This window comes from Pleurodeles waltl, chromosome 2_2 (genome assembly GCF_031143425.1).
Source record: "Pleurodeles waltl isolate 20211129_DDA chromosome 2_2, aPleWal1.hap1.20221129, whole genome shotgun sequence".
In the NCBI taxonomy this organism is placed as follows: domain Eukaryota; kingdom Metazoa; phylum Chordata; class Amphibia; order Caudata; family Salamandridae; genus Pleurodeles; species Pleurodeles waltl.
In genome coordinates, this window is record NC_090439.1 from 974,192,547 (window position 1) to 974,217,973 (window position 25,427).

Genomic DNA, 25,427 nt, shown 5'->3' on the forward strand with positions numbered 1-25,427 from the left:
GATTTTAGTTGAAATCAATACATTTGAATTTGAAAAGAAGAGAAAGACTGTTGAATCTTACCTGAAAAGACTTTGAAAATCTGATTTTGACAAGCTGCTAAGCTGGTTTTGACAATTTCTACCAAACTTTGACAAAGGGTCCTGAAAGTGTGAACGAATATTTGAAAGAAAATAAAAATTAGGAGGGATAGATGAAAGAGGATTGAAAATTGAACATTTTTGTCTTTTTGTTTTTTCTTTTGTTTTGATTTTCGCTGCATAGCCATACTTTTGATTATTTTGCTTTTACTTTTTGATTCCTTACAGACCATGGGAGACTTTAGCAAACAACACACTAAGAATAGATGTTGCAAATTCATGGGTATTGGTTTGGCGATCGTTTGTGCAATAGTATGTTTGTTATTGATTGTGAGTGTGTTTGTCTTTATTTCAAATGGAGTCAACCATACCATAGCCATGCATACAACTACTACATCATCAGAATTAATTCATACTCTTCCAGCAATAGATAGGTTTAGAATAGATGGAAAGTTCTTATACGAGGAGAAAGAGCTTTCTTCTAATGTCTTTTGTCGCTTATTGCGGAAGTATGTTGACACTACGGATGCAAAAACATTTTATGTCTGTACGCAGATTCCAACATCAGTTGAGGAGGGAATTTCATATCATAGCTTGCCTTTAACTTATGGCATAATTTGCAGTCTTTTACTAACAAGGTTCTGTACTCAAGAGAGTGTTCAGTATTTGTACTTGAATTATGAACTTGTATTTTTTTTTCTCCCTATAGTTAGATATTTGAGTAGAGTAGCTAAGGACAATAACATAGTTTTGGTAAGGGGATTCTTTGAACCTACATTAACCTTTGGAACGGTATATGCTCATAAAAATAACCTAACCTGCTTACTAACACCTGTTGAAAAGAGTTTTTAGAGCACACAGAGGAAAGAAGAAGGGCATTGAAGGCTAAGATAGATAAGGGAATAGTTCAGCGAAGCCCTGGAACTGATCATGCTGATACTGACATCACTAAACAAGGAAGGTTAACTTTAGATGCACAATATATAGGTTAGCTCTGTATATATAGGCCGCAATCTTATTTTGATAGAATATATGTGGGAACAAGTGAATGTGGACATGTTTTTTTGTTTCAGAGTAAATGGACATTTATGCTGACTGGTCAGGATCCTGCATTGCCTGGTATCTATCACATTTGTGGGAAAAACGCCTATTACCATCTTCCTAGAGGATGGTATGGCACATGTTATTTGGGAATAGTCTTTCCTAAAATATACTAACTGGATGACTTGAGTAAATTTCCTAAGTTTACAGAATTTCAACCTGGACACAAGTGAGAATCAGTTTCCAGCATTGTGGGTGACATATTTGGAGCAATAATTCCGTTAGTGAGAGTTGTTCTGAATTCAATGAAAATACAAAGGTTGTCTACAATAGTGGATAACATGTTAACAGATTTTTCAGGCGCTATTCTCCTCTTAGATACAGAATTGGCTGCAACAAGAGCTATGACTCTTCTGAACTGCCTTGCATTAGATATTCTCTTAGCAAAGGAGGTCAGAGTTTGTAAATTGCTTGGTCCGCATCACTGTTGTTCATACATACCGGACAATAGAAAACTAGTTAGTTAGTGATTAACAATTTAACAAAACATGAATAAGAATTAAAAGAACAAACCCACACTAACATTTGGGAAAAAGCAGGCAAGGGAATTGCAACAGTGGGAAATTGGATTTGCAACCTGGGAGAACGTATTATATTACAATTTGTGAAATGGATTTCAATTATTGTGTTCTGTCTAATTGGAATTTGTGGAATGTACAAATTATTTCAAATGATCAAAAAAATAAGATTTGAAAAGAATCGGAGGAGGGTAGATATTCAAATGGAAAACTTTAAGGGAAAGATTCGACAAGAAAGAAAATGTATAAAAACGTGAATGAAACTAGGTTTTAAATTTTGCATTGAAATAAATACATTTATTTGGGGTTTTTGTGTGATGACAGTCATCAGAGGAGTGTTTGTGAGCGCATAGATTTTGCACTAATATTTTCTTCATACATATTCATACTTATATTTCGATGTATCGCGTAAAATGTGGTTGTTAAATTGGCCACCAACTAACGTGAGGCCTACATGAAAACTAACTGCAAAAGCTAGAGTTAAATTGTCTTGTGTAGAACTTAATTTCTTAGATACTATGAGTATTTCTTGTTCTCTGCTGGGCCTTAAGCAGAGAAAGCCACAGTGCATTTTTATCTAATTTCTTGATGTTCCTGTTCTGGATACAATTATGTATTCTCACATCCGTTGTTTAACAGACTCCATTCATTGATTTTGCATACTTGTCTGCAGTTGTTTCTAACCTGTGTGTTTCACTCGAGGAAAGTGGTATGGAAGAATTGTTTCTATGTCCTTGTTATCGATGTCCAGCTTCAGCGCACTTGGAAGGAGCCGAACAATGGGTCTAAAGATGCGGCTGGAGAAGGAAGTGTGCAAGATACATTTTGTATTAGTTTGAGTTTAGTCAAAAGCGTAGAAACCCATGAGTGTTCTCAATGCTAACATTTTGTACAATTTTCGTAGCGGATATGAATATAATTGGTTGTTTTCCCCGTCGTACGATAGTTTTGTCCAATTATAATAGTTTAGTAAGTTTAATATAATGTTAGGGAATCAGATTTTCTGGGCTCATTGCATTACTTTGCTGTCTGGGACGCGTTACTTTCCTGCTCACAGATGAATGCATAATTTGCCAGCTAGTCTACTGACATTCTGGTGTTTATTATTTTCTGAGTTTATTATGTCTGTTCAATACTGAACTAATTCTCTGATGGTTTAGTAATTTTATAGTCCAAATTCTAAACCATTACCCTTTCCTGTTCCTGTCTTGATGCTGTGCTGACGCTGCTGTCCCCTTGATGAAGTTAAGCTGTTTGCTGCTCCACTAGGATATGTAACTATATTAAGAAAATGTCTATTTGTTGTACAGGTACCAAACTTCTGCTTATTTTGATAGCGCCGTACTTAGATGTTTTCCAAATTCATGTTGCTAAATCTTTTGCATGAAGCCCAACACAGTAATGCTAGTTATTGGTTAGTGAGGTATTACTCTCATACTTGGGAATGGTCATTGACTTTCTATTTGCTGATTTCAATGTATTCAATTTCTCTTGCTCAGATTGTATTGTTATTGATATGTGTTTTCTCTATTGAAACAATAATATTCACTGCTTTACTTAAGCTTGGGTTTATTCGCCGACTCAATCAGCCTATATTGTTTCTTTATATGTATCAATTAACTTTGAGAATAATATTCGTGACTTTAACATTGTTAATATAGGGAAAATAAACATTCAAACTTCTTAATAAACTGGTGTGGTTATTCATGGTTGCATTAATTATGGTGTGGTTTTCATTGACTTTGTTATGTTGTGTAAAGTATTGTTTGATCGATATTTGATCTGATGCACCTGACGCTTTCTTTAAAGCATATTTGGTTCCGTCCATTGGCTTATAGCATCAAATCCGTTATCTAGATTGAAATATATCCAAGATTTCTGCTTTAACATCCTCAATCGTCAATGCAGAACAACTCGTTCAGTAAGAGTATTGACAGGACAGAGCAATTTCTGAATAAAAGGTGATTTCAACTGTTACATTACCTTACATCATGTTATGCATATTTGTAAAACGCACTATCACCGGAAGGGTATCCTGGCGCTGACTGTACACAATAATTTCTCTCAATTCCAACTGGCACGCTTGACATACACCTTTTTTGTGGGAATTTTATTTCTGTTATTTAATATGGCGAAACTGTAGATCTTATTCAGATCTTTCCAAAATCAAACATAAACATAAGGAAAACTTTTTTTTTTTTTTTTTGCAAAACACAATGCAAAATTATTTAGAAAACTCTTGGAACACACACAAATGATCACATTGTCTTTGGCTAACCCAACTATTCCTTTCAGAGAGAAAGGTTTTTGGCTGAGTCCAGACCTTCTGTAATTTATCACATTGGTATGCCTTTGTACTGCGATGAACTGGGCGGCTAGGCATTCAGCATGTGGCAGCCAAAGGTATGCAAAGCTGTCAAATAGCTCCAATGTCATAAAGGGGAAACTTTCCCCAGTCTTTGATATGCATCCAACAGCACCAAGCATGCTGTATAATTGTATAGTAAAAAAATGCTCACTTGTAATCCCAGTTCTCCTCCAGGGAAATTCTCATTCAAGTACTAGGCACTGAATATTCCCACCCATGCGCGGGGACCCCGAGCACTTTTTAAATGTAATATATATATGTAGAAAATAACTTGTACGTAGTACATACTATATATATATCTATATCTCTCTATATATATATCTCTATATATATATATACATATATATACAATTATATAACTGCAGCCTTTAGAAAAGGGTATAAAACGGTCAGTTTACATTTACATTTTTTTTTTTAAATCATGATAATCAATACAATTCATGTTATGCAAGAAAAAAATGGACTATAGGAAGCCTTCCACAAATCTTTATTTAAAAGCAAAGGGAAAGAGGAAACAAGGCATTGTTAACCAATAGGCTGGAATGAAAGAATAAACACAAAAATAACTGACACTATGCCTTTACGGACCTCACAGTACCCCTGTATCCCATAATACTCCAGTAGTGACAGGTTACGTCATTTTTATGTAATGTAAAGGATTCTGTACACAGACAATTGTTGAGAGCTATAATGGTTTCAGTCAAGGGCGGTGGGTTGCTTATGACTTTGAGGAGGATTTCCTGGGAAGAGAACTAGGATTACAGGTAAGTAATTTATCCTTTCCTTCCAGGGGATCCTCATCAATAGTCATAACACTGAATAGAGTAGTAAGCCCATCCCACAACAAACAACAGAAACACAGAAACTACAGCTTCAACATTTAACCAAAAGATTCTTCAACAAAGCCTGTCCTATTTGACTGTCTGCCTTAGCATCTGAATCCAGACAGTCATGCCTAGTGAAGGCATGGGCAAATTTCCAGGTAGCAGCTTTACATATCTCAGAAACTGGAACATTTCTAAACAGTGTTGCAGTAGCAGCTTTTCCTCTAGTAAAGTGCACTCTAGGTCTAGCCAGCAATGATTCTTAGCAAGCTGGTAAGACAGTAATATACATGAAATAATCCATCTAGAATTCAACTGTTAAGATGAGGCTAAACCTGTCTGTACTGGACACAGGTGATCTGCTTTCCTAATAGCCTTAGTCTTGTCTTAAAATAAATGTAACACCATCTTAACAACCAGTGAATGTAGAGACCTTTCTGCTGCAAGGATTAGGACCAAATATAGGTAGTGAGGTAGTCTTATTAATATGGAACTCTGAAACTACCAACAGTAAAAAAAAGTGAGATGAGTTCTCATGAGCACCCTGTTGGAATGGAAGACAATGTGTGCAATTTCTGAACACAGAGATGGATTTCACTTACTCTATGGGCAGAAGGATAACCACGAAAAAAATGCTTTCCAGGTGAGATGTTGTAAAGAGGCTTTATGGATTGGCTCAAATCAAGGACCCATCAATTTGGAAAGGACAACGTTGAGTTCCCATGAAGGAAATATCCCTTCGCGCCCTTCAAAAAAGTCTTTTACCACTGGTATTCTTAAAAAAGATGTTTGAGAGGGAAATTTACTATAAGCTGTAATAGCTGCTAGGTATACACTGATGGAAAATAATTGTGGCCCTGATTTAGTCAAATGAAGAAGTATATGAGTATATCCTCTTGACATGAAACTGGGTTGTGACCATTTTATGTACACCACAAATAGGACCTGTTCCATTTGAAAGCATATGAACATTTAGTGGAGGGTCTCCTAGACTCCTTAAGAATATCTATACACTCCTTATAGGGAGTCCAAAATGTCCATATTGGATGAATTCAGGAACCATGCTGTCAAGTTCAGGAATGAGAGGTTGGGATGCAGTAGCTGTCCCCCCAACTTTGAAAGGCAATCCCGCGACAAGGAAGTCTCTTGTGAGGTCTCTTAAAGAGATGTAGTAGGTCTGGGAACCACTACTGGCGAGGCCACTTTGGGGTTATGAGAATCATCCTGGTGTGAGACCAGTTGCAGGAAGCTGGCTCTGAATATACTATATCAAAATGAGATGTAGTGTGCACAGAGTCCAGGGGGTCCCCAGAGGCTTGACAGAGGCAATAATAGATAATACTAATGCTCTATTTGTGGTAGTGTGGTAGAGCAGTTAGGCTTATCAGAGGGTAGTGTTAAGCATTTGTTGTACACACAAGCACTAAGTGAACACACACACTTAAAGATTTAACTTCAGGCCAATAGGTTTTTATATAGAAACACATTCTTTTGTTAATTTATTTCTAGAACCACAAGATACATTTAGCAGGTAAGTACATTAAATGAAAGGTACTTTACATGGTAATACTTAAAACTTTTAATGGAATCAACAATGTACACAATTTTCTCTAAAATGGCAAAAAGCTATTCTAATAGGAGACACAATGCAATTTTCAACAGTTCCTGGGGGAGGTAAGTAAAGTACAGTTTTTGAGGTAAGTAACAAACTTAGGGGTTCAATCTCCGGGGCATAGGGAGCCCACTGTTGGGGGTTCAAGATAATCCCAAAAACCCAGCAACACAGGGCCGGTTAGGTGCAGAGGTCAAACAGGTGCCAAAATAACATGGGCCCCTATGGAGACAGGGGGTTACTCCGGTTCCGGTCTGCTTGCAGGTAAGTACCCGCGTTGTTGGAGGGCAGACCAGAGTGGTTTGGAGGAGTACTGGAGGGGCCCCAAGTAGGCACAAAAACCATACCCTCAGCTGCGCCGTGGCTGTTGGGTGCAGTGTGCCAACAGGGCGTCAGGTTCTCAATAGAACTCTATGGAGGGACCCGGGGGTCACTTAAGTGCTGCAGGCAGGGCACGGTGGGCCTCTTGGGCAAGCCACCAACTGGGCAAAGGTGAGGGTCACCTGCTGGTCGTTGCTGCACCAGTGGCCAGTTTCTCTCAGGCCTGGGGGCTGTGGGTGCAGTGCTTCGCCAGGCGACGGATATCTTCGTCGTGGGCAGTATCGGTCAGGGGCGTCTTCGGGATTCCCTCTGCAGTCATCGTCGTGGGGGTGTAGGTGAAGTCAGCCCAGGGTCCAGGGTGGACATGTCACCTGAGTCACCTGGGGATCCTCTCTAGCTAGTTGGTTTCTCTGGACACGGGCCGGGGCAGTCGGGTGCAGAGTAGTTGGACTCAAGCTTCTGGAGTAAGGTGAGAGTCCCTTTAAAGATGGTTTCTTTGTCTTCTTTTTGGACAGGTCCGCTGTCCACAGGAGTTTCTTGGTCTGGGGTGATGCAGGCAGGCCCCTGGAGGCTTTTCAGGGGGCGCTGGTCCTGCAGAACGCATTGCTTCTTTTCTTTCAGCTTTTTGAAGTAGGAGACGGGCCGGTAGGGCTGATGCCGAGTCAGTTGGTGTCCCCTCCTCTTCTCTGCGGGTTTTTCATCTCAGCAGTCCTTTTTCTTTCTTGAGGTCATCAGGAATCTGAAGAGCTGGGTTCAGGGTTGCGTCTAAATACTAAATTTAGGGGTGTGTTAGGGTCAAGGGGCAGTAGCCAATGACTACTGTCACTGAGGGTGGCTACACCCTATTTGTGCCCACTTCCTCTGGGGAGGCGGGCACATCCCCATCCCTATTGGTCCTAATCCTCCAACGCAAGATGGAGGATTTCTCAAGGAGGGGGTCAGTTCAGCTCTGGACACCTTAGGGGTGGTCCTGGCTGAGGGGGTGACTCCTCCTTGTTTTTCTCATTATCCCTCTGGACTTGCTGCCAAAAGTGAGGGCTTGTCCAGGGGGCGGGAATCTCCACTGGCTGGAGTGCCATAGGGCACTGTAACACCAGGCTTGAGCCTTTGAGGCTCACCGCTAGGTGTTACAGTTCCTGTAGGAGGAGGTGTGAAGCACCTCCACCCAGGACAGGCTTTGTTTCTGACCACAGAGTGCACCAAGGCACTCACCCCATGTGGTCAGATACTTGTCTGGAAGTGGCAGGCTAGCATAGACCAGTCAGCCTTACACTAGCGGTTAGGCTAACATACAGGGGGCATCTCTAAGATGCCCTCTGTGTGCATTTTTCAATAAATCCCACCCTGGCATCAGTGTGGGTTTATTGTGCTGAGAAGTTTGATACCAAACTTCCCAGTATTCAGTGTAGCCATTATGGTGCTGTGGAGTTCGTAATGACAAACTCCCAGACCATATACTCAGTGTGGCTACCCTGCACTTACAATGTCAAAGAATTGACTTAGACACTGTAGGGGTACAGTGCTAATTCAGCTATGCCCTCACCTGTGGTATTGTGCACCCTACCTTAGGGCTGTAAAGCCTGCTAGAGGGGTGACTTACCTATGCCACAGGCAGTGTTTTGTGGGCATGGCACTCTGAGGGGAGTGCCATGTCGACTTTGTCTTTTCTCCCACTAGCAGACACAAGCTGTAAAGCAGTGTGCTTGTACTGAGTGAGGGGTTCCTGAAGGTGGCATAATAAATGCTGCAGTCCTTAGGGACCTTCCCTGGCCACTGGGTCCTTGGTACCAACTGTGTGCCAGGGCTGTGCCAATTGTGGAAACAAAGGCACAGTTTTATGGAAAGAACACTGGTGCTGGGGCCTGGTTAGCAGGATCCCAGCACACTTCCAATCAAAGCTGGCATCAACACTAGGCAAAAAGGGGGGGTGACCATGCCAACAGTGGCATTTACCTACACCAGTATCACCTGAGATTCACTGTTGAAATGAGAGGAGTTGGTGGAAATGTGTTGAGAAATTCTCTGACCAACTTAACAAAAGGGTATTCCCCTGTGACCCTGAATGAGGGAACATGGACGGGTAGGCATGGCATTTTCTGTTGTTGACATCTACGAAGAGTATGTAAGGATATCCCCACTTGTGAAAGATGTCTTGCAGGATGCCATCGTTGAGAACCCAGTCATGATCGTCTTGAAAACTGCAGCTGAGATTGTCTGCCTGTACGTTTTGCGTTCCTGGCAGATGAATGTTCATGATAGTGAGATTCCTGGCTAGTAGTCATTTCAAGATGGTCTGGGCTTCATGGGAGAAAGGTCGAGAGTACATTTGTCCCTGCTTGTTCAAGTAATGCATTGTTGTTGTATTGTCAGTTTGAACAAGGATGCAATTTATCTTGAGAGCTGGAACGAAAGATTTCAAAGCTAGGTGGAAGGCTCCGAGTTCCAGAATGTTTATGTGGTACATTAGTTGTCTGTCTGACCACATACCCTGAGACCGAAGAGAACCCATGTGAGCTCCCCATCCTCGGAGGGGGGCGTCTGTAATCAATATTTGCATTGGTGGTTCCTGGTGAAATGGTACCCCCACCTTGATATTGTTCCTCTACGAACAGCACAGGAGAGACTGGTGTGCAGGTTGTGATAACCTGAGTTTGTCCAACCAGCAGTTTGAAAGTTGACTCCACTCGTTCTCCACTGCTGTAGAGGTCTCATGTGTAGTCTCACATTTGGCACCGTGAAAATGCAAGAGGCCATGAAGCCCAGAAGAGACTCTATCTGTCTTGCCATAGGTTGATGAGACTTCAGAAGAGTGTAACATTTCAGAGTCAAGGATGATTGTGTCTCCTCCAAAGGATAAACTTGTGCTGACTGTGTATCCAGTATGGCACCTAAGTACCATATCTTTTAGACTCGATCAACGGTTGACTTTTGAAAATTGATCCAGGCTTGATAAAGTTGACACTAACATGAAAATGCTCTTTTCTGTAGGATGAAGCAGATCTTTTTATTATCCAGTCTTCAGGATAAGAATACACAAAGAGAGATCTCGGCAGATGGGTTACTCCATCGCAAAGGTAATATATATCCCGTCTGCTGAAATTTAAGGGCCTCATTATGAACTCAGCGGGAAAACACGCCGAGTTCGGCACTGGCGGTCTACAAAAGACCACCGGCGCATTGGAGACCCCGCCGGCCACATTACCAACATTCCGGAATGTAGGGCCTGTACATGTGGAGCCGGCGGCAATGTAGCAGTGCGGCGGGTGCAGCAGCACCCGTCACGCATATCACTGCCCGGGGTGAACCGCCAGAGAAAGGCTGGTGGAAACAGGTACATTATCCGGTGGGCAGCGCTGCTTGAAGTGCTGCCCTGTCGGATAAGTAACTCCGCCATCACCAGACTGCCAGAGTTACGCCAGTGGCAGTTTTGCCATGTCCATCATATGGAGGTCTAGGCCGCCATGCCGGTAGCGGTAATTACAGCCACCACGGGCATGGCGGCCCAGAACACCATGTTCATTATGACCCCCTAAAAGCCTTTGTTTTCCATGGTATTTAGATTTCAGCTGATGGGATATCTGTTATCATTGTGATGGAGTAACCCCTCTGCCAAGATCTAAATCAGGCCCAAATATCTTCTGTCTCTCTAGGAATGCTAGGACCACAGCCATGAACTTTGAGAATGTTTGTGGAGCTGATTTGAGGCCGAATGGAAGTACTTTGTACAGCCCACCTCAAAACTTAGGAATTTGCAATGCTTTGAGGAGATTAGAATATGGAAGAATGCATCCTGAAGATCTATCACACACATCCAATCCCTCTGCTGCAAGTGTGAATAGATTTGGTGCAGAGCTAGCATTCTGAATTTTTCTGGGCGGATGTATTTGTTAGGTACTCCTAAGTCTAAGATTGGTCTGAACGCTTGCTTTGGTCCTTTCTTTCTTACTAGAAAGTAATGAGAATAGATTCCCGATTCCCTTTGGTGATACAGGACCTCCTCTATGGCCTCTTTTTGCAACAAGATGGTGACTTCCAACCGCAAGAGGTCCAACTTGTACTGGGATGATTTTTCCGGAAGCACTGTCGGAGGAGGGAACTTGAAGTGTACAGTAGTTCTTCACAATATTCAAGACCCATCTGTTGTTCGTGATGGATTTCCACTCTTCAGAGTGATATTTCCCCCCACTGGAGTGGGGAACAAATAAGGGGGAAATAACATCTCATTGTTTTGCAGCAGGTTTTCCTGGGGCTGCAGGCTGCGTATGTTGCTGTTTGGCCCTTCCTCTGGATGATCTGCGAGTATGGTATTGGGAAGGTGCCTGCTGCTATTTTTGCTGCCAGTTAGGGGTTTGATTCCTCTGCTGGTAAAATCTCCGACTGTAGGGCGTGTAACACCCACAGAACTCTTTTTTTCTTTTCAAGGCCTACCGTTTTAAGTGTGTCCAGCTCCGTCTTCATCCTAGACATATCCTTATTCACATGAGAACCAAAGAGCGTTATCAGAGAATGGAAGGTTCATTATGCGGTGTTGAGCCTCAGGGGTTAGCCCTGTCGGTTTTATTCAAGAAGATTTTCTTGCACATATCCCATGTGGATATCCAAGGGCGGCCAGATCACATGCATCTGCACTTATGATTTGGTTTGAAACCAAATCACGTTAATTTCAAGCAACTATAACCCACGCCCTAAGCTATCTATAACTCACGCCCCTGCCATGCACAGCATTTTCTTCAAAAATAGGACTGCTAATGTTTCATTTATGGTTTTAAGGACATTATAGAAGATGTCATGATTGCTATAATATCTGCAGTAATTAGCAGTGCATGACGAAGGACCAAGTTTTAATTACCTCAGGGCGCATGTTATAGTTACTTAAAAGAACTCTAACTATAACTGCTGAAATTCTATGTTTTTGTGCACGTAAATTCAGAGACTAACTATAATGTCTCTGTAACCTTTGTTTTTTTCGGTGAATTTCTAGTTTTTTTTAAACGTAAAGTCATTTTTATTACTATAAGTTAATCCAACCACTGTCACGCACAGCCTTTGGCTGTGCGCAGCGATGGTTGGACGCAGAGCCTGCAGCCAACCCCTATAATAACCCAACCCTATGCTGCGCACAGCCTTTGGCCATGTGCAGTGGGCTTTGTCAGCAGGGGCATAGGTCGGACCAGTTCCCTCCCCACCCATCTAGCGAAGCCATTACTCATATCTTGATGATTTTGACCCAGTCCTGAGTTTTGAGCTAACCGTACTTAGCATTCTTGAATGTGTAGGCCTGGGAACATTCAATCAGTCAATCAATCAGGGATTTGTAAAGTGCACTACTCACCGTGAGGGTCTCAAGGTGCTGGGGAGGGGGGAGGGAGCTGGGGGGTGCTGCTACTGCTCGAACAGCCAGGTCTTGAGAAGTTTCCTGAAGGTAAGGAGGTCTTCGGTCTGGCGCAGGTGGGTGGGAAGAGTGTTCTACGTATTGGCGGCGCCGTGCGAGAATGATCTACCACTGGGTGTTGTTCTGCGGACACGTGGGACGGTTGGGAAGGCGAGGTCGGCGGAGCGGAGATGCCGGCTCGGGGTGTAGAAGGAGAGTCGTCTGTTGAGGTATTCTGGCCTGGTGTTGTGCAGTGCTTTGTGAGCGTGGGTGAGGAGTTTGATCCTCATCAATTGTCAAAAGCACTGAATATTCCTGTCCATACATATATATCTATATCTGTATATATACATATATATCTATAGGCGGTCTCCACTAGAAAAGGCGTTCTTTGACTTGCTTATATCTTTGGCACAGTTTGACGAATCTTCACAAAACTTTCCAAAAAAATGCCCTGGTGATTCTTGTTGCGCACAGAACATTTTGGGGTGATCCATCAAGCGGGGGCAGAGAAAAAGGGGAGTCAAACAAGTTGTGTTTCCCATGTTAATTCCCATAGGACCTTTGAACAAGGCTACAGCCTGAACCACTGGAGGGAACTACACCAAATTTGTCAGCAAGCTAGCTTTCGGTATGCAGATTGTGCCTTCGCTTTTTTGGTGTAAATCCATTCAGTAGTTTTTAAGAACTTAAAGGGAAAACAAATTTGTATATCTCTGGCCCTGTGACTTTGCGAAGATTAAGAGCTTGTGCACAGAAAATGCACAGCTCTGATTGGCTGCCAACACTTCAAACCAGGAAGTGTTGGCAGCCATCTTGGGAATTGGTGTTAGCCGAGTCCCAGAATAAAATGTAAAAATAAAATAAAAATAAAGAAAAGGCACATGGGTAGGGACACCATGACCCCTCAGCTCTGGTGGTGGTGTCCCAGAGGGACCACCCCAGAGCTAAAAAACATTTGTTTTTTAAATGTTGTCCCGATTCTTGGCGAATTCGGTGAAAATAAAAGCCCTGCAACTAGCCCCTATAACAACCCAACCCTGCTGCCAGGCCCTGCAGCCAAACCCTATAACCACTCACGCTGTACTGCGTTGGCTGCAGAGCCTGGCATGCGGCCAGTCCCTGTCAGGAAAACTATTGCCAGCGTTGTTAAGTTCTTCCCTCAGCAAAAATTATTCCCCTTTTCCTTTTCCACCGGGCACGGTTAGCTCAAAACTCAGGACTGGGTCAAAATCATCCTCAAGATATGAATAATGGCTTCGCTAGATGGGTGGGGAGGGAACTGGTCCGACCTATGGCCCACTTGTAAACGTCCTGCCCCCCCACCACTGGCAACAGCCGCAGTCAACAAACACAGACACTGCCCTCTCAGCCTGGGAAGAGTGATCATGTTCCTGTTTACATTTAATGTTTTACCTAATCTTGCATTCTCTAATAGATTTTTTTAAACTTTCCAGGATGTTGTATTTCTGTAATGTTTTTTCATGCAACGTATTACTTCTGTATAGTATGTAGTGTGAAAAAAGTCTCTCCTATATAGCTGTGAGAGTTAAGGGTGCAGTGGCCCAATATTAAGAGCTTTGAAATGCAGGCTCAACACAGTATGAATGTCTCAGTACTAGCAGCGGCTCCTCCGCTATGGTGGAAGAGCATCACCCCATGCCAGCAGCAGCAGCTGCAAAACTTGAAAAATAAAACAATAATAAACAATGTTTATTAGTGTTTTATTTTTAAAGGGAGCGGGGCTAGGGGGATCGTTAGGGACGGAGGGACAGTGGTGTACAGTCCCCTCAGTCAGCATGTATGTTTGGCCGGCCGTCTCAGGGTGGCCAAACACACCTGCGCACTGAGCTGTATCCAACCCGAGCTGCGTTGCCGGGTTGGAGACTGCAGGCAGAGGCTTCCAGTCTGCCTGGGAGCGCAAAGCCAGGGCGCTCAGGCCAATCTCGATGCAGCTCTCATTTGGCCAGCAACATGAGAGCAGCGTTAGGATTGGCCGAAGGGCAGGCTGGGAGCCTGTGTCTTCAGTGTAGCCTGAAAACAGGCATAGTGGCGGGCATTCAGGTAAGTTTATTTTATTTTATTTTTTAGCCACTTTGGTCCCCCCCACTTGTTCACCCTCCCACCAATTCTCCCCTCCTTCCCCACTCCTCCGTGCCGCCAGCCACTTTACCCCGCAGCCAGCCACAACTGCACGGTGCCTGTGACTGGGTCACATAAAGAAGTTCTGAATACATGCTCCATCCAACCATTGGCCTCTAAGCAGAGAACATAGCAGTAGTCAGCTGTGCCAATTGTAAGTGTGATTATATGTGAAAGTGTGTGAAGGACGTACACAATTGTCAAAATATTGATAAATGCAAAAGTCAAAACAAATTCAGTGTATTCAGGTGAGTTGGTGTGTTGTGGGTGGTGGCATTGGTGAAGTGAAGGAGAAGCAAGGATGTGCAAGAAAGAATGAAAAGAGGGTGTTGAAGAGGAAAGAGATGAAGTCTAAGATTGTGTGTTTCATAAATCTATAAGGAAAAAAATTGTAAATATCTGACAAAGAGACTCCAGAAGAGAGTGCAATCTTCATTCTCGCAGAGTATAGGTGTCCCTACGCTAGTTTTATCTGGGGCCCCTTGTGTGCCCTCCTCTAAAGATCGTGCCTCGATACGCCACTGGATAAAGGGTGAGTTGATAACTATGGTACTCTGGTATTATGAAGTATTTATGCAAAAACAGAGACAATAGTCAGAATAGAATGTGATCATATTTTCTTTCTTTCAGAGTCATTCTAGAAACGTAAAGGTTTGGATTACATGCAACAAAGTGAAAAGGGGGCTTGGGTTAAAGCCGAGTACACAATGCACAGCGCCAATAAAAGCAGCATGGTTCACATTTTAAGCATGTGTCCCTTGAATGGTATTTTCATGTGTATGTAAATATTGTGTGTGCCTTGTCTAAAAAATTGCGATTAGAAAGTGCAATTTATTACCACATGGAAGGCCAAACTGAAATGCAATGCTTTGATTGCTGAGATAACAGAAAAGCTTTATAAAAACTGAAAAACAAGAAATGGTTGCACTCTAAAACGACTATTTTCAAACAGTGTTCGCTCAACTGTGTTTTCTTTAAAAGCAATGAAAATTTAGGGCCATATGTATGAATCTGGCCCATTGCGATTCGGTAATTGCGATTTTTAAGAAATCGCAATTACCGACTCGCAAAGGGCCATGTATCACATTTGCGATTCGTAATTGCGATTTCTTAAAAATCGCAAATGCAATTACCGAATCGCAAATTGCGATACTGGCCCCATTCGCAGCTATGGGCCTGTTGGCCCATAGCTGCAAATTTTTTGTATTTCCTAAATTGCGATTTCTGAACCAGAAATCGCAATTTGGGAAATGCAAAAGGGCAGGGTGCTGGGGGCCTAAGGCCCCCTCTCCTGCACCCCAATTTTTTTTTTTTTACCATGTAAAGTACACACATGCCAAAAGGGCATGTGTGCTTTGCATATTAAATTTAAAAATGCAGTTTTGCTGCATTTTTTAATTTTGCACCAGGTTACCACCTGGTTGCTGTGATGGGTCGCTCCGTTCCATTGCTTGTGCTGACTCTGCCACAACTGACCTGGAGGCTAATGGAGATACGTAGGCTCTTGTTGGTTGGTTACAGCAACCGCGGGAACTGCCGCGGGTTAAAGGAGGGGTTTCGCTTCTGCCTGAGGGAGAGGTCGTGAGCTGGAGCCGGAACATCCCGGAACTTTTGGCAACGGAGGATCGGACGGATCAAGAGGACGCGGAACCCGGTGTCACGGACACCGCCGTCAGGACGAGCGTGACGACGGGGCAGTCTGGAGCGGAGGAACCACAGAGAAGAACCGAAGACCGCTGGCCCCGGGGAGCCTACGCTTGAGCCGCCACGCTTCAGGAGAAGCGTGGCCACTCCAGGTACGGAGACGCGAGCGGGGAATGGAGCGGGGAAGGGAGGCGGGAGGTGGAGAAGAGTGGGGAAGGGAGGGGAAAAGGAAAAACGGCCACTTTGGGGCGGGGAGAAAAGAAGCACTGATTTGGAAGGGTATGGTAACAGGGACACGGAGTAAGAAAGCATCATTATACTCAGGTATATAGAGGAAAGAAAAAAAAAAGACAGAAAAACAAGGCACCAAGAAGATAGAACATACGCAAGAGAGAGAAAAGGGGATGAAGACAGCAGAGAAGTCTACTTAAGTTATTATAGAAACAAATAAGAGAGAGAGAGAGAGAGAGAGAGAGACGGAAAGCCACATACAAGAGTAAAGAAGACCTAATCAGGACGCAAAAGAGGGAAAGGCAGGAAAGAAGCATTCCAGGAGAATCAGAAGAGAAAAAGCAAGGGAAAGAAATAAAGGAGTCAAGAAGACAGACGAGATAGGGACAAGAAAGGAAAGAAGAAAAGGGAAAAGAGATAAGAAAGAATAAGCCTAAACCTCTTCTCCACTTACCGTATCTATTCTCTTTTGTTTTTCCACGCTCCCCGCGAGGTCCTGGAAGAAAGAAGAGAAGAAGACGAGCTAAGATGTCAAACAAGAGGATATCACCACAACCAACCTATTCTCAACAACTTTTTCTCTAATACTTACCGTTTATACTGTTTCAAGAACAATAAAAGACAGTTCTCTGAAACCAAAATACTGCCGTCTGGAGTCATAAATCTGCCATCCTCGTACAGTTGCAGACAATGGTATTTTGCATGTGCAAAATACCATTCTGCGAAAAATCGCAATTTGCTGAATTTTTGCAGAATAGCCTTGCAACCTGGATTTTGCGAATCGCAAATTGCGATTCACAAAATCCAGGTCGCAACGCAAAAAATCGCAATTTTTGCGATTTCTATTTTGTGGTCTGCAAATGCCTTTGATGCATTGCAGACCACGATTTTGCACTCGCAAACGGCCGATTTCGGCGTTTGCGAGTGCAAAATATTTTGATACATCTGGCCCTTTATTTGTTCTTCTTTTTTAATGATTTGTCTGGAACTTTTTTTTCGCAAGGTCAACATGACCAAACAAAATAATACTCTCAACAGGATACAGGAGTAAAATAAATGACAAAACTAAGAGTGTTGGGGAGGACACTGGTGAGTCATGATCAGCTGCATCCTCATGTCTCTCTCTTGCACAACAATCACAGTATGGCAGAGGAAACAGTGTGTTGCAGTACTGCGCTGTGATTTCCCTATTCTGCCTCAACAATCTACCTGGCACCGCAGTACCAGGAGCAGGTACTAATGTCGGGCCAGATGCACTGGTGGTGGTGGGGCAGATGTAGCTAAAGAAGTCTAAGGTACTACAATAGGGACATATGCAGCCGGTGGTGGTGGAGGAGGTGTCAACAAGGCAGAAGAAATTGATGGCGTTACAGTAGTTGAAGAAATGCCCGCAGCTGATCTTTCTGCTTCAGCCTGTTCAGTCTCATCCTGATGCAGACTTTCGGCATGCACCAACCTGTTTGAATTCATTGCCTTGCAGGCGTCTCCTCATTTTGTTGGAGAGTTTTCAGGTTACAAATTTAGCATTGATATTTTGCCCTCGAGGAGGCTGTGAGAAAAAATTTCACACAATAGACTCCTTCAGCATCTTCCTCCCCTGGACATCCTCTTCCTTCTGCTGCAACTGTACCTCTTCTTCCTCCTACTGCAAAACCCCAGAATCTTGTTCTTCAGCGATTGCAGGTCTTGAGCAGTCACAAAGTGGCTTCAGAAGAATAAATACTTGCTCTTTCAAGCCCCATAAACTTCTCCTCTGAACAATCAAATGGAAAGAGAATGGACGGTATACACTTCCTGTTTCCTACAATTGACAGGGTTGTAAGCCAATGAAATGCAGTTTTACAAAATAAAGTACATGTCAAGTTCACAAAACCAACCTGCAGATACAGACTAAAACATATCTCATTAAAAAGCACAACTAGACATCAAACCCTGGATCTATATTTTGAATAAATATATAATTCTATGGTGTAAACATATGTTTAAAATTTCACGGAAGTACCACAGTACTATTTAAGAACTGCCATTGAATGCAAAACGATCACACAGATGATGCTGATGTTCCTAATGAACTATGAACTACCTCAAAAGTACTGCAGTGCCAAAAAAAATACCATGATAAACATTATTTGATTACAAAACATTTTTATTTACCAAAAGAAACCCCATACAACCTCAATGAAAAAAACAAAGGTAAAGATTAGTTATAGTTAGAACAACTTAATGTATCACTTCCATAAAAAAACAATATACAAGCATTACAAATTCTATAGTTATAGCTATAACATTACATTATAATTTGCACCGCACCCAAAACTAACTATAACTCGCGCACCTCCATACATAGCGTTACATCGCTGTGAACTCGCTAATCAGAGTAAATGAACTATATTTAGCACTTTCCCTTCCACTGCTTAGGCCATTTCATATTACATCACTTATGGCATGTTAAATGATAGCATTCATAACAAGACTCATGTCATCTCAAATGACTTCAACTATGAAAACACTGTGCATGGTAGAAGAGAGAGCTATAGTTCATTTACTGTGGCTAGCAAGTTGACAACTGTGTCGGAAGTGAGCGAGTTAAAGGGGGTCATTACAACCCTGGCGGACGGTGTTAAAGCTGCGGTAATACCGCAAACAGGCCAACGAAAAAAAAAAGGGGATTATGACCGCGGTGGAAACCGCCAACATAGACAGCCACTTTAACACTCCGACTGCCACGGCGGTACAGACAAGCAGAGTGGCGGTCACCGCCAACAGACAGGCGGAAGACAAAGTACCGCCCACAGTATTACAACAGGCCAATCCGCCACCTTTTCCGTGGCGGATTCACCGTGGATAAAAACACGGCGGAAACAGCTTTTGCAATGGGAAAACGCTCACCTTAACACACTCCACGAGGAAGGAGGGCACCATGGAGCCGGAACTCCAAATACTCCCAGCGCTTGTCTTCCTGCCCCTCTACGAACATCAGCAACAGCGGCGCCGAAGACAACGGTGAGTACTGCACCTACGACATAGGGGAGGGGGGAGGCAAAAGTCAGGGACACACACACGCAACACCCCCACCCCCACCCCGACCCTCGCACACTACAACACACACACCAATGCATTTCCAAACATCACAGTAACAACCCTCAACCCCCCCGGAAGAATGCAAAGACAAAAGGAAATGAGTACAACCATTGTAATGTATCAAAATAGAGTATGCTCAAATATACATAAATATATACACATTCCAAATATATACATCACGATTAGTAGTGCAGGTATGCACAATTCGATGTCCATGGACCACTGGGCCCAAAATGCATGGGCGAGGCCCACACACGATACCTGTCCAGAAACGGAGAGAACACTGCAGGGGCATCAGATCGAAATACAACAGGCACCTCAGGGGGAAGGGAAGGGGGGGCACCTCAGCCGGATGACAGCACCACGCCAGATCCACAACGGGGCTCCATGCCCATTGATGTATCCTGGGGAGTGCAAAGCCACAGTCTCTCAAGTCTCTCCAGTGGGTGGTTTGCCCACTGCTTTATCCTGGGGAGTGCAAAGCCAAAGTCTCTCAAGTCTCTCCAGTGGGTGGTTTGTCCACTGCTTTATCCTGGGGAGTGCAAAGCCACAGTCTCTCAAGTCTCTCCAGTGGGTGGTTTGCCCACTGCTTTATCCTGGGGAGTGCAAAGCCACAGTCTCTCAAGTCTCTCCAGTGGGTGGTTTGCCCACTGCTTTATCCTGGGGAGTGCAAAGCCACAGACTCTCAAGTGGATAACAGTCTCCACTGGTTCTGGAGGGGGACTGGTGCCCAGAGTGCTTCATCCTGTTAAGGACTTAGCTAGTGGATGCTGTTCTCCACTGGTTCTGGAGGGGAACTGGTGCCCAGAGTGCTTCATCCTGTTAAGGACTGAGGTAGTGGATGCTGTTCTCCACTGGTTCTGGAGGGGGACTGGTGCCCAGAGTGCTTCATCCTGTTAAGGACTGAGTAGTGGATGCTGTTCTCCACTGGTTCTGGAGGGGGACTGGTGCCCAGAGTGCATCACGCTCCCCGTGAAGGTCCCAGTTCCGTCACTGTCCCAGCCGCACATGGGCTAACGATGCTTGATTCAGCAGTGCTTGCCATAGCGGTCTTTGCCCTGTTCAGCGGTGCTTGCCATGGCGGTCTTTGACCCTGTTCAGCGGTGCTTGCCATGGCGGTCTTTGCCCTGTTCAGCGGTGCTTGCCCTGTTCAGCGGATCTTGCCATGGCGGTCTTTGCCCTGTTCAGCGGTGCTTGCCATGGCGGTCTTTGCCCTGTTTAGCTGTGCTTGCCCTGTTCAGCGGTGCTTGCCATGGCGGTCGTTGCCCTGTTCAGCAGTGCTTGCCATGGCGGTCTTTGCCCTGTTCAGCGGTGCTTGCCATGGCGGTCTTTGCCCTGTTCAGCGGGGTTTGACTTTGCTGTCTCTGACCTGTGCAGCGGTGTGTGGCATGGCGGTCCCTCAGTGCCCAGCGGGGCCGTGGCTGCCGGGGCCCTCCTGGGCACTGATGCTGGCAGGGGTCTCCGGACCAGTGACGATAGTGGTGCCCTCCAGGGCACTGACTCTGGCGGTGGTCTCCGGACCAGTGACGATAGTGCTGCCTTCCAGGGCACTGACTCTGGCGGTGGTCTCCGGACCAGTGACGATGGGGCTGGCGGTGGCGTCTTGGCCAGCGGGGAGGATGGTGACCTTCTCGGCCCTGCTGCTCTTCCCAGACTTTGGCGACTTCTTCTGCCCCTTCCCCACCTTGGGAGGAGTCACAGCTGACTCAACACTCCCCCCGGGACCCTTGTGAGCGCCTTTGCCGGCAGGAGTCTTTCCCCTCTCCCGTCGGGCACTGTCCAACTTCTGGTGCTTTACAGGGGGTGGACTGGCAGTGCTTTGGCTCCGTGTCACACTGGCTTCCCTGGTGCCCAGTGCACTCCACATACCTCTAACAGGCACAACTGATACCGGACTTTTTTTGGCTGAGGTGCTAGTACGGGACCTATGAATTGGAGGTGGGGGGTGGGACAGAGGTCAAGGTTGCTCAGGAAAAGTTTCTGATGAACACTGGGACGGGTAGCTGGAGGGGGTCTGGGAGTGGAGGAAGAGGAGGTGGTTGTAGGAGGTGTAACTTTAGATGATTTGGGTGCAGGTGCATGTTCTGGAGGCTGTCGTGAGGTGGATGTATGTTGGGTGTGTGTGTGCCCGCTTTTGTGTAATTTGGGAGGGGGTGTCACAGACACACTGGGAGAGGACACAGGGGACGTGTAAATGGTAGTGGGGGTAGTGAGTGCAGGTGAGCGGGGTGTGGTGCTGGGTGTTCTGGTGCGAGTCCTAGTGGCTGTAGATGTAGTGCATGCAGGTGAGGGTGTAGACGACACTGGGAGGGAGGAGGGAGACGACGAGGAGGGGGACACAGTGGAGGCAGTGGATGTTGCTGTGTCTGTTTGTGGGTGATGCTTGTGTGAGTGCCTGTGGGATGTGTGGTGCCTATGTTTGCCTGAGCTGCCCTTGTGTGTTGACGTGTGTGCAGGCTGGTCTGATGGTGTGCTTGGGATAAGCTGGGGTACAGGGGATTGGGTCTGGGTGGAGGAAGTTGGAGGGGGGAGGCTAGACACAGGGATAATGGCTGCCATCAGTGCTGAGGCCAGAGATTGCAGGGTTCGATGATGGGCAGCCTGACCAGAATGAATGCCCTCCTGGAATGCATTTGTGTGTTGCAATTCCCTTTCTACACCCTGGATGGCATTCACAAAGGTAGACTGCCCGACAGTGAGTGACCTGAGGAGGTCAATGGCCTCCTCACTGAGGGCAGCAGGGGTGACAGGGGCAGGGGCTGAGGTGCCTGGGGCGAAGGTGATGCCCACCCTCCTGGATGAGCGGGCACGGAGCGAAGGCTGAGGGGCTGCTGGGAGGGCGGCGCAGGTAGGGGGGTGGCAGCTGTACCTGTAGAAGTGGGGGGCACAGATGGTGCCGCCACCACAAGGGAGCTCCCTTCGGAGGATGAGTCGCTGGTTGCAGATCCGGTGACTGACGTGAAGCTCCCCTCGCCCTCCGTCCCACTGGTGTATTCAGAGTCTGTGGTGTGGCCCTCCATGGCCATGTGGGATGCAGCCCTCTCGTGCTCCAGTGCCACTGTACCTCCGCCTGAATATGCTGATGCACAAAAGAACAGGGAGACCGCAAAAAGGGGTGGGGAAACAGAAGAAAGACAGGTTGAGTGCATGGCTTACCGCTACCGTTGGCGGACAATACAGACACAGCAGCCCCCTGCACTACGCCATGCTCTTGGCCTCTACAGATGCAGTTCCTGGGATATGGCCTACATGGCTATGAGTGTCATCTGCCCACATAGACGACACAGGGGCATGTATACCTGTACTTGGCACTCTACAGAGGTGGGGTGGAGTGGCACATAGCCTGCATTCCGGAGGGGCCTAGCCTACGGAACTCGCCCTGGCCTAGGGAAACCAACAGCCCACCTCCCCCACCCAGACCCCTCCACTGCGCGCAAAGTCAGCAGAATGAGAGTGTACTCACCCCCTTGTGTCTGCTGTGATGCCCTCATGCACCCATCCAACTCCGGATATGCCACCGCCAGGATCCGGAACATCAGGGGGGTCATGGTGCGATGGGCACCCCGCCCGCGTTGGAAGGCCATCCCCAGCTGAGCCTCCGCCGTCTTCTTGCTCCAGCGGCGAATGTCCTCCCATCTTTTACGGCAGTGGGTACTCCGTCTCTGGTGGACCCCCAGGGTCCGGATGTCCTTGGCGATGGCACGCCAAATATCCTTCTGCTGGTGGGCGCTGACCTACATGACATATACAGGGGAAGAAGAGAAGTCATTAGCAACTGCACCGTCGAAGTGAGTGGCCCACATCCCTACCCTTGCCATGTGGCACATGCAATCACACTCCTTCATGCTCGCAGAACTCTGCCCCCTTCCTACTTACATCCAGCCCTCTCCACCCAGGCATAGCCCATACAACTTGCTCCCTATGTACTCACCTGTTGGTCTGGAGGACCGTAGAGTAGCGTGAACTGGGGGAGGACCCCGTCCACAAGCTTCTCCAACTCCTTTGCAGTGAAGGCAGGGGCCCTTTCCCCAGACGCACGTGCCATTGTTTCTTCCAGACCGAGGTCACAGCAGCACTTGCAGTGTAGGTCCTCTCCTGTCGAAGATCAGGTATCGAGTGATTGAACAGATAGAAAATGGCGGTCACGTCCGCGGCGGTGACGTCCGCGGCGGTGCGTATCATCACCCCCGGCGCACTTCGACATTGGCTCCTGGGACCCATAGGGTCCAATGTTAACCAATGCAGCATTGGGCCGCGGTCTATGACCGCCCACCGCGACAGTGTACAACGCCAGCGCAGTTACCTCACATCCCATTGTCCCACTTTGCAGGTCAGGCATCAGCCATTTCAGGGGCCCACATGGCTTCATTTACAACTGCGTCACACATACCTAGGCCTGGAGTCAACACACATACAGGAAGAATTTTGTATTTTGTGTCGTGTTCTGTGTAGCTGTGGGTACATACCTCAGAATTGGTTGACTCTGTGGTCGCTGTTGTCCTTCCTAGGCACCGTCAGCTGGGACATGTGAGGAGATGGCGGAATCCTCCAGTGTACCGACCGCTGGTGGACCTGTTGACAATGGAGGAGCGACATTTAATCATCCCCTCCAGGTTTGACCGTGCCACAATCCAGGAACTGTGTACCCAGTTGGAGCCAGACCTGATGTCAGCAATCCGCCATCCCACAGGAGTCCCCCCTCAAGTGCAGGTGCTATCAGTGCTCCATTTCCTAGCAAGTGGGTCATTTCAAACAACAGTGGCCATGGCATCAGGGATGTCCCAGCCTATGTTTTCTAACGTGTTGTCCAGAGTGTTGTCTGCCCTGCTGAAACAAGTGAGGAGCTACATCGTTTTCCCTCAGGTGGAGGATTTGGCTACAGTTAAAGGTGACTTCTATGCCCTGGGACATATCCCTAGCATCATAGGTGCCATTGATGGGACCCATGTAGCTCTGGTCCCCCCCCCACAGGAGTGAACAGGTGTACAGGAACCGGAAGAGTTTTCATTCGATGAATGTACAGATGGTATGTTTGGCAGACCAGTACATCTCGCAGGTAAATGCTATGTTCCCTGGCTCAGTGCATGACGCCTAAATCCTGCGGAATAGCAGCATCCCTTATGTGATGAGTCAACTCCAGAGGCACCGTGTGTGGCTATTAGGGGACTCTGGTTACCCCAACCTGTCATGGATATTGACCCCAGTAAGGAATCCCACGACCAGGGCAGAGGAACGCTACAATGAGGCCCATGGGCGTACTAGGAGGGTGATCGAACACACCTTCAGCCTCCTGAAGGCCAGGTTCAGGTGCCTCCATATGACAGGTGGTTCCCTATTCTACTCACCAAGGAAGGTGTGCCAGATCATCATCGCCTGCTCTATGCTTCACAATCTTGCTTTGCAACGCTAGGTGCCTTTTCTGCAGGAGGATAGTCCAGATGACGGTGTTGTGGCAGCTGTGGAGCCTGGGGACAGTGATGAGGAGGAAGCAGAGGAAGAAGACATTGACAACAGGGACTCTGTCATACAGCAATATTTCCAGTGACACACAGGTGAGAACAATTTGTTTACTATTACATTTACTTTTACACTTCTACCTCTATCCTGTCTGTCAATTTGAAGTAGTATTTGCTGACTGAGTGGTACATTTCCATTACGGTTTCACAGGTGTGGTTCCCAACGTGTGTCATCTGCTTGCATCCTTCATGGGCTTGTGATGTGTAACATAGGTATGTTGACATTACATTTTCAAACTGATTTTGTCATTGTCATAGATAATACACATTTTAAAAATCACAGACTGACTCCAGATTGTTTTGTGGTTCAAGGGTGTTTATTGAAGTGCTAATTATTGGAGGGGGTGGCAAAATGGTGATGGGTGATGGTAGAGGAATGTCCATGGTAGAGTCCAGTCTGTTAGTCTCACAGGTGCACTGCTCATATGGGCATAGGAAGTGGAGCTGGGGCAGTTCCAATCTGGACAGGGTAACAAAGTGGGACAGTGGGATGACAATCAGGGTGGTCTCATTTCCTGGCGGGAGTCTTGCCATCTTGCTCTGTCCTGTTCCTGGATCTCAGGGACCGCTTGCGGGGTGGTTCTCCCTCTGCAGGGGGTGGGGTGCTGGTGTGGTGGTCC